Source organism: Aphelocoma coerulescens, chromosome 9 (assembly GCF_041296385.1).
Source record: "Aphelocoma coerulescens isolate FSJ_1873_10779 chromosome 9, UR_Acoe_1.0, whole genome shotgun sequence".
Classification (NCBI taxonomy): Eukaryota; Metazoa; Chordata; class Aves; order Passeriformes; family Corvidae; genus Aphelocoma; species Aphelocoma coerulescens.
In genome coordinates, this window is record NC_091023.1 from 24,220,278 (window position 1) to 24,230,265 (window position 9,988).

At 43.5% G+C, this 9,988-nt stretch overlaps 1 long non-coding RNA gene across 2 annotated transcripts; it reads right to left on the minus strand.

Moving 5' to 3' along the window:
- Window positions 1-967: 967 nt before the first annotated feature.
- Window positions 968-7,264, minus strand: LOC138114639 (uncharacterized). 2 transcript variants are annotated; one of them, XR_011152703.1, is made up of 3 exons: window positions 6,980-7,264; window positions 6,386-6,594; window positions 968-1,847 (listed from the first exon to the last, which is right to left on the minus strand). It is a non-coding gene; the product is annotated as an uncharacterized lncRNA (long non-coding RNA). The 2 variants fall into 2 exon arrangements; XR_011152702.1 differs by lacking the exon at window positions 6,980-7,264 and adding an exon at window positions 6,651-6,863 and having other exon boundaries at window positions 6,386-6,571.
- Between the last annotated feature and the right edge of the window lie 2,724 nt (window positions 7,265-9,988).

The following is a 9,988-nucleotide window of genomic DNA, read 5'->3' on the forward strand; positions in this document are numbered from 1 at the left end:
GTGTCAGCTCGAGTTTCTCACTGCGGAGGCAGCAGTGTGGCAGGCAAGATTTATTTACTATTCCAGCCACTGGCTTTTTTGCTGTCAATAGCTCGTCACTTTTAGTCTGCAAATAGGAATAAAGATGTTTTGCAAGAAGGAAAACAAAAGACAGCAGAGCAGCTTGGCCTCTGGGGTGACTTACTGGAATTTTGGAGCTCCAGGTCTCAGTCTGCACCAGCCAGTTGGGGAAACTCTGTAGTTTTTGCACGTCTCCCTCTCCTTATCTATTAACACAAAAAAGCACCAATTAGTGTATGGAAAGCATAATGTGAAAGCTGGGAATTAGTCCCATTTTCCCTAAAGGGGACACACTGGTCCCCAAGAGCCAGATGCAGAAATCCCATGGTCCTGAGTGCTGCCAAAGGGCTGGAGAAAAGCAGTGGGGAGCAGGGATGGAGACACACAAGCAGGGACTGGTGACACCGAGGCCATGGTGGCTCTGCAGAAATGCTGGGAAACATCCTCCAGTAAAGGTGGTGAGAAAGAGGATGGGGGTTTCTGTTCAAACCAGCTGGAGTGGGAAATTAAACAGGGAACAATGCTTTGGATCCAATTTTTTTGCCTCTCTTTAGGGGTTTGCATTGCATTGATGTGCAATGATCAGACATAAAAAATCCCTGGTTTCCAGCCTAAAATTAAATCCAGGTGAAAACTGTTCCCTCCTAGCTCGGGTGCAGGTTATATTTGGGCCAATATTTCTGCATCAGCTTTTCCACCCTTTCCCATCCTATGGGATTTATCTCTGATGCAGCTGTGTGTTTTTAGTAGTTAAAGAGAAGGGCTGGGCCAGCACAGGCACCTGCAGAGCCAAGGCATGGGGACAAGGCTGGACACAGGGATCTGCTCCATGGCCTGGGGACAAGGCTGCACACAGAGATGTGCCCCATGGCCTGGGGGTGCTGCCACAGAGGATCTGCTTTGCTCCAGCGTGCTGGAAGCCGCCGCTCATCTCGGAGCGAGCAGATTCCATCCCTCCCAGTCAGGGCAGATCCGTGTCTGCAGGGAACACTGATCAAGCTGCATGCAACATGCATGTTTGGAGCCTAAAGTTAGTCCTCAGTTACTGGGAATGTCAGCTTGCATCATCAGTAAACTCGGAATGGAATTAGGCCAGAAGGGATTATGGATAATGTGCTTTATTTTGAATATTTTGTTCAGGCAAATCTGAACTGAAAAATCACAAGAATAGCCTTTAACAAGAGGAACACAAAAATAATGCATTGCCTCTTTTTTGTTTATTTGGGAAAAAATAACCACCTATGGTTGGGAAAGAATTCTTCTGATTGCTTTTCCAGGGCATGGTTCCTCCCCTGACTTTGTGTGGGCACATCCCTGTGGACACATGGAGCCCAGCAAAGCGAGCTGGCTGCTGCATAGAAATTCATGGAAACAGAAAGATCCTTTCAATGAAAGAAGTTTCTTTCCAGCCACTAAAGCAGTTTGCAACACTCAGTAGAAGCACTGAAATGATTTCCTGGTGGACTCCCTCACCATTTTATCATGTTGTGCCAGATTGTGCATGTTGCTGATGAAAAGCAAAAAAGCTCCCAGAAGTTATGTAGGCAAAATATCCTCCAAATTCCTCGCTGTCTTTTAAAGGCTAAAAGTCCAAAAAGTCAGGTTTCAGCTGGGTTTGTCTCTTTTGTAAGAGTACTTAGTGTTATTCAATAGAATTTCCCATCTGCTGGGTTGGAAAATCTCAGAAGAGGAGATGGATTTGTGTGTGATCAGAAATTCCAATGAGGGTAACCACAGCCAGAGGAAGGGCTGATGCTGCATCGATCATGAAGGTTATATCTTAGCAGCTAGAACAGAAAACATACTGTGATTCAAGGCATGTACTCAACAGAAAAATGTATAGACGAATACAAAACAGGGAAGAAAAAATAAAATTTTAGTTCATGCAAAATCCCCACATTTGTTAATATTTTGAGTCTAAACAAAAAATTGAGACAACTTGATTGATTTGACCTTGACTTGGAAATCCAGAATATTAAAGCTTCCAAGGAAATTATATCAAATGTAAAATCTATGGAGTCCTTTGGAGCATTTGGATGCTCTAACTGTGTACAAGTTGTTGGATGTCGCGAGTTTGTGCATTATTAATAAAAGTTGGAGCTTTGCATCTTCCCAGTTATAATTACTTCTCTAAATATCTCCAGGAAACAGAAGCATAAACTAGCAAGCATTTAGAAACCCTGGGTAAGCATCTTTTGGAGAATGTGCCTATAAAATGAGTCATGCTTCTGTTTACAGTTTGAAATTGGTTTTCAAATCATAAAAAAAGCGCAAGATTACCAACATGGCCAAATCAAGGTTGTGACTGGGAGGCCATGGCTCTGAATCGAGAGGATCTTGCTGACCTAGGGATAAGAATCTCCACTAGGATTGATGGATAACTCTTGGTTATTGGTGTAACTCAACAGAAAAATATGTCAAAATCATCTATTTCACAAAAAGAAACCACATAAACTCCAGACATGTCAGCAGCAGTTTTAAACAAATAAAAAGTCACCCCTTCAAATGCACTCATTTTTATATGTGAACCATGTATAAAAGCCCTAGTTATTTCATTTGTATACACATGAATATTTTTAGATATAAACCATACACACTGCAATCATTTTTGAGATGTCCTCAGGACTTCCAGAGATCTATGGGTCTTGAACTCTTCTCCAGAATGATCAAAATCTGTTCAAAATATCGTCTGGCTCATCGTAACCACAGAGACACAAATTCTGCTCGTTGGCCTCTGATGAGATTTGTCATTGTTTCATGAACTCCCTGACTGGGGATTTTGTCTCCCTAAATAAAATCCTGTCTAGGGCTGATCATGTCCTATTTTATTGCCTTCAGAACCACGCTGTGCACTCTGTATTTTCTTTAAAGGAAAATACTTATGTGGTTTTACTCATTCTTAATTATCATAGTAGGAACGTAAGCCCAACTTAAGGTCTTTTTAAAATAGATTTCTTTTTCATTCCTTCAACATTTCTCTCCATTGGATTGTATCCCATACAATATCATTGTGATAGACTCAATATAATGTTGATAACAGTAATTCCATTTTAATTTATAGAGATCTTGTAGACTTTGCCAAAACACCACCCTAACGAGCTGAGTTGCTTTGATGTTAATTTTCAGGAGATGTGACTTTGATGCAGAGCTCTGAACTGTCAGGAGAAAATTCCCAATGTACAGGCCTGGTCTATAAACAAGAATTTGTTCCATCAGATGCTCTCTACATTTACAACCTTGCATTGTTGTTTAACATTTTTCCTGGGAAATAAACAAATATTCAGCTGTGGTTAGCCAGAAATAGAAAGGACTTAGGAGGAAATCTGATCCCCCACTTGAAAATTACCTTGAGGAAACAACCCAAAATCTCTACCTTTTATGCAAGATACTCATGCCTAGAACATACCGGGGAAAAAAGACCCAGATTTTTAGTTAAAAATTGGTTTTAACACGAATTTAAAACGTGGCAGGGATTTAGCCTTGAATTTGGGCATGTGGATTTCAGTGCACTTGGTGGAAATATCTTGGGTTTAATTATATGTTTAAAAAGCATATTCTGTATTTAAGTACCAACAGTCATTTGCTTGAGAACTCTCTGAATTTTGTGTAAGTGCCACACAAGCACAAAAGTGAATGTAAATGAGGTTCTAAAGCACAAGGAGCACATATTTCATTCAATAAAACACTCCAGGGCTGGAGAATTTGGGCAAGTACAGAAGGATTGAGACAGGGGTCTCTGTGGGGATTTCCAGCTGCAGCGATAACTTTTGGGGGACCCCAAAAACACAAAAAGAAGCCCTGAGCCTAAAAGTTTTCTACAGTTCCCAGTTTCAAACGGAAGATGTGGATCTGGACGGGGAACTGTAAAATGTCAGGGCAGACAGTGAAATTCTCCCAGAGCTAAATCTCCAGTGTCTCAGTCAGGGTTGGCTGTGCAGGGAGGACACAGGGAATGCTCCTGACATGGAACAGTAACTGACTGGTTCTTCCACATTGCAAACATTTCTTCTTCTTCCTTTTCATCAGAAGATGAAATATAGAAGTTTTTTGAAGACACAGCAAGAACTTAATCCTTTTGGAACTGACAATATTTTTTTTTACTAGCGTAAGACCCAACTATTTGCCTTTTTATCAATTATTTTATTCCTCCTGGCAGGGGCTAACATCCCTAATAGACACCCAGGAGTTCTGGCCATTTACAGGGTAGATCTCCAGCAATGTTCCCAGCTAAACTGCAGGTGATTTTCTGAACACTGACAGCATACACCTGAAAAATGGAACTGGCTCCTCATTTAGAGCAGGAGCTGACCGAGCAGCCACTTATTAAATCAACAGAAATAACTCTCCCACCCTGGGCTACAGACTGTGCTGCTCTGTTTGCATCTGCTGTTTTCCCTTATTTCCAAACGCTTCAAATGCCAGCTGAGGAGCAGACTTGATCTTGCTCCAAGCCTCCAAGCAAGGTTTGCTCCCTCATCTTGCTCCCAGCAGCGATTCCTGCGGGGGAGGAGCCGCGATCCTGTCTGAAACCGCACGCACGAGGAAACTCCTCCTGCTCCGGGAACTGCTGCTCTGGCAGACCTGAGCGAGCCAGCAGAGGCAGCTCCTGCAGGGCGTGAGAGCCGCCACCCTTGGGGATGTCCTGGCATATTCCTGGTCCAGGAGCAAAGACACAATTTAAAGCTATGGGCTTGGCAAGTGCAGATCTCGAGGATAAAAATCCCATCCCACCCTATGTGGATGACAGCGGCTGCTTAAGGCAGGTGATGGAAACTTCAAGAGCAAGGTGAAGGAATGATTTCACATATTTCCAAGACTTTTTTCAGTATTATTTGAGTTTTAAACAAAGCATCTGTGGCCACACGGTCCTGGTTAAGTGTGGATGAAAGACAAAACCCGACCAAGAGATTACCCCTGATCAAACTGAAACTATCATAGGATGGTTTGGGTTGGAAGGGACCTTAAAGCTCACCCAGTGCCACCCCTGCCATGGGCAGGGACACCTCCCACTGTCCCAGGCTGCTCCAAGTCCCATCCAGCCTGGCCTTGGGCACTGCCAGGGATCCAGGGGCAGCCCCAGCTGCTCTGGGCACCCTGTGCCAGGGCCTCCCCACCCTCACAGGGAGGAATTCCTTCCTAAAACTGTAAGTTGGCCCAAGGAAAACACCACTAAAAGAAAAGCAGCTGAGGTGGGAGTTGCTGAGGAAAAGTTTTGTTACTGTCTCCTGGATGTCACATGAGAAAAACAGGAGATTTTTCCCCATGACCCCAATGGTTCTCCACCTCAGCTCTTGGTACTTGGAGGGTAAATGAAATTAATTTAAATGAATCAGGCACACTCCCTCTCCTGTCTGACAGTGCATCTAACCAGCTTTGACTTTCACTCTTAGGGTAGGACTTATTTTAGAAAACTAGAAAAAGAATTGCCCATGTTATTCTTCAGACAGGAAAAATTACATGTTTAGAACCAACAGTTCATTGTCTAAAAATAATTTGCAATTACATAATGCTTTCCTCTTTCAGAGCAAGATTCGTGTTAATGTGGCTTGTTAGCACGTTTTTTGGAATTTAAATTCAGTTTGGAATTGGTCAAAAACTTGTTGGTTCCTTGTCTGTGTGACTTAAAGAGTTGGCCTGGATCAAATTCCTTCTACCCCAGTACCTGGAATGTCGTCATCACTTGGAGGTAGCTGATGACTTTGGAGTGATTGCCCAGGCTGGAGGTGGAAACAACACCTGAACTTTCCCTGCATTTCCAAACCATCCTTCCCAAGGCAGGGGTCAGGCACCCGGGCCCTCCACTGTGCTTTCTGTCACAAGTAGATCCATTTCTCTGATTTTAGTAGTTTTGGGACAAATTACTGAATATTCAGATGTTTTAAAATGTTTGTAACTTTCCTTGGAGCTGATTTGGTTGTGCATTTCCCCCAACAGCCAGAATGTTTAGGGAGGATGTCAGGACAAGCTACAAGTCCTTTTTGTCCCAGGGCCAGGCACAGCGTGGGGTTTGAGCTGAGCAAACCGCCAGGAAATTCCATGTGCTGATTTCACCTTACCCTGAGAAAGCCAATTTTTCACTTGTTCCCTTTATAGTGGACAGGAGAAAGGGAAGAGAAAACAGCAACTCCAGAAAAGGAAGAGATCCATCAATGTCACCGTGGCAGGGCCAGGTCACTCCAGAGCAGGAGCTGTGCCCGCAGGTGTGACACTACAAACTGGGGCTGCTCCCTGCAGAGTGCCAGCAGCTTTGTGAAAGCTGTCAGACAGCTGGAGCTCCAGCACGAGCACCCAGAGATGAAAGTGTGAGAAATATCTGAGTCCTTACCTGGAGCAAATAGGAAATGTGAGGACAAGGCTGAGCCCTCTGTGTGAGAGGCAGGGACGGGGACAGGCAGGAGCTTGGTGACATCTCTCATTTAGTCTGAGGCACAGCAGGAGGTTTCTGACACGGGGTTGTTTCTGCAGAGGCTCAGCAGCAGCAGAGAGGCCACAGAAAGCTGTGACAGCAGCCCTGGAAATGGAGAAATCAGGAATCTGTGGAGCAAGGGCACTGTGGATGAGTGGCAGCACAGGTGACAGGAACCACTTACCTTATCATTTTCCCAGGAAGAGGGGAGATACAAGCACAGGAGCCCAAGAAATAATCTCACTTGTGGTTAGATTGTCAGCCCAGGGGGCTGCAGCTCCTGGTTGCTGCCTTGAATGGAATATTTTAAACTCCCAACAGTTTTTTCCAGCAACAACTCAATAAGTAGCCAAATGTAGTATTAAATATTTCCTTATCCTTTCCCCTGTTTCTTGCTGAAGCAAACCACTTTAAGGGTAAAAGATGTGTAGCATCACTGGTTTTGTTTTGTTCTTTTTTAAGCTTTCTTTCACAATCTGTACAACAACAGACTTTTTTATACTCACTGCTTACCTCCCCTTATCCTGGCTTCCCCCATATTCCTTGGGGGACTGGAAAGCATCTTGAAATCTTTCTCCCCACTGTCTCTGACAGCAAAACGTGGTTGTGCCTAAACTGCTGCCTCCTTTTGGGCGAGCAGAGCTGATGTTCCTGCCTGGGAGATTCCCTAAAACCACAACCTGGGGTTGTTAACAGCCACACTCCCCAGATTTTGTGTCTCTGCTCTGCAGAAGCTGCAAATTGAAACACACCTGGCCAATATAAACTCCCACCCTCAGGGCACGTGGCTGACCAGGAATGAGGTCCTGGATGTTGGTAGAAGGCTTTGACTTCTCTACCTGTGACAAACTCAAGGTCTTGAGTTGGAAGGCTTTTGTAGATGTTCTGGTTTACAGCTGCCTGAAGACTTCTGAATAAGTGCCCAAGTGCTGCAGTTCTGGGAACAGCATTCCAAGGGCTGTGCTGCTCCTTCCCGGGACCTGTTCCCACTGCTGGTGATGGAAATGTGTGGTCAGGTCCTCTCTGTGGTGACCTTTGATGAGTCCCTTCATGTGGAGGAGCTGCAGCAACTGGAGATTTTGGTGGCAGCCATGGAATTAGGAGCTGTCCCAACAGGATCTTCCCTGGGATGTGAAGGCTGATAATGGTGCTGGCAATTTTGCTGCTGTCACTGAGGTGAGACGTGGGGAATGTATTGATTGGGAAAGAATTCTGGCACTCTGGGTACTCATTTTAAGAAAGCAAAGCAAACAACCCCACAACTGTTGGACCAGATGATCTCCAGGTATCCCAACCCCTATGATTCCATGGAAAACCAAAATATGTTCAGTCCTAGGGGATCACCAGGGAAGTACAAAGATGGGGCTTGTTTGAAAAACTCTTGTCAGAAAGGAGGCTCAGGCTTTTTAAATCCCTGTCCCCACCTGAGCACAATCCCATCTACTTAAATCCCTCTGGGTCCTTGCCATCAATGACAACATTCTCCTACCCTTTAAAGGGTTTTAAAGGTTCAGAGAGAGGTGGCTTAACTCAATAACCATGTTTTTACCAATTTGTGATCCAAGAATTTGAGAGAATGAGAATTCTCCTTGGAGAATGGGAAGGTTGTGTAGCAATTTCTTCCCATTTGGCCATATGATGGATTTTTCTCCTTTAAAGCTGTCCTGTATTTGTAGTAGAGGTACCAAAACTCTACCAAGCCTCTATTTAACATGATTCAATACTTTACCCTCTGTTTTTCCCCATGTATTTAGGATTTCCCTTCAATCCTATTGGTTTCACTATAAATTGTATTTTCTTTGTGCAACCTGCCTTTAATATGGACCTGACTTTGGCAACTTGGACCTGGGGATTTTGAGTTTACAGCTCAGGAATTAACAGTTTGTAATCTTTTTCTGACCCACACTCATCACAAAGACAGGGAGCTTTGAAATATTTGTGTTTCTCTTCCTGAGGTGCTGCTTATAGGTAAAGACATAAAATTGTTGCTGTATTTCTGCATTCCTCACATGAATAGGCAGAACCAGTGGTTTCTGTATCAAATGGTATCTTAAAAACCACAGGGACTAAATAAAACAGCCTATGGTTTGCTGTTTAATTTTAAAGAAGGTAATTTTAAAGAAGTTTAATTTTAAAGATTGCAGTTTTTGATCTGCTGCCTATCCATGGCCCCGAAGAGGAGGATGTGTTGGGTTTGGCTTTTCTTTCTCATGCAGAAAGAGAGAACTTCTGTCTTATCCTGAATAACACCTAAAACCCAATGAAAGGATATTGTGTTGTTTTTTTTTTAATGAGAACTGGAATATGCAAAGAACCAAGGCAGGATCTTGGGTTTTTTCCTCTGTTTCTATGGAAGTCCCAAGCAGGACATGGCCCCCCAGAAAATATCACAGTCACAAAGCAAGTACAGAGCTGATCCCATGTGAGATATGAATCTTCATCCCCATAAATCCTGATTAAATCTCCTTTGTGTTTTGGTTGTTTTTATCTTAAACCTGGGAAGAGGGACATCTGAGGAGTTCTGCTCAAGGGTTAGGTCTCACTGCCTTAATATCAGTTTCAGTGTCAGTGGAATGAATGAAAATTTGGTCCATGCTTGGTTTTGATAAAGATGTAAATGGGCTCCTTTAGATGGGGATTTGCTCATTTTTATTTATTATGGTGAGTTTCTTTTTTTAAGTTGTTGTAAACTAAAGGGCTTCTCTGCTATTTTGGCAGTTCTGCTGAAAACAGATAGCAGTTGAAAGGGAAAAAAGTCATATTTAGCCCTACATTTCCTGAAAAACTGCCCTTAAGGAATTTAAGCAGCATCCCAGGAGCATTTTACAGAAATGTCTCTTCAGATATTAGTGTAATATTTCATTGAGAGCAGTGTCACATAGAGCATAAAAACAACTGTTGTGAGTAATGGCAGGGCTGAAAGAAAGGATTCTGTAGTGTCCTCCTCTTTCTAAAGGGATCTTGTTCTGTCTGCTCCAGAGGAGTTTATCAGAGGCAGCAAGAAACCTCTACTACGAGGCTACACCAGGAGTAAAGCTGCTCCTTTGTGAATGTGTTAAATCCGGGGAGTTCATAAAAGATGGAACCACGTTTTTAGGGAAGGATGGATGAGAAGCTCTGTCAGCTGTAGGGATAACCAAGTTCCCACAGAGCTGCTGCTGTGGCAATTTTAGGGGTATTTTTTAGGGTGCTTCTTGCATTCTGTGCACTATGAAAGAATTTGCTGTCACATACTGGCCAGGGACAGTAAAAATACCAACTTTTTGTGGTTTAGTTTGTTTGTTTGAGGTTTTTTTAATTAAAAAAATGCTCCTAGATGTTGTGTTTGGGAGGAAGCCTTGAAATGAGCATGACCAGAATCTGTAAGGAGTTCTGAGGAATGTCTGTGTAAACCAGAAGCATCTTCAGGGCATTATTTCACATCTCAGGGTGTTAATCCTCCATCAGAGCGAGGCAAAGCTTCCTGCTGGGTGCCAGGCACAGCTCAGGGGTGGCAGTGCAGGTTCAGTGGTGCAGGAGGGA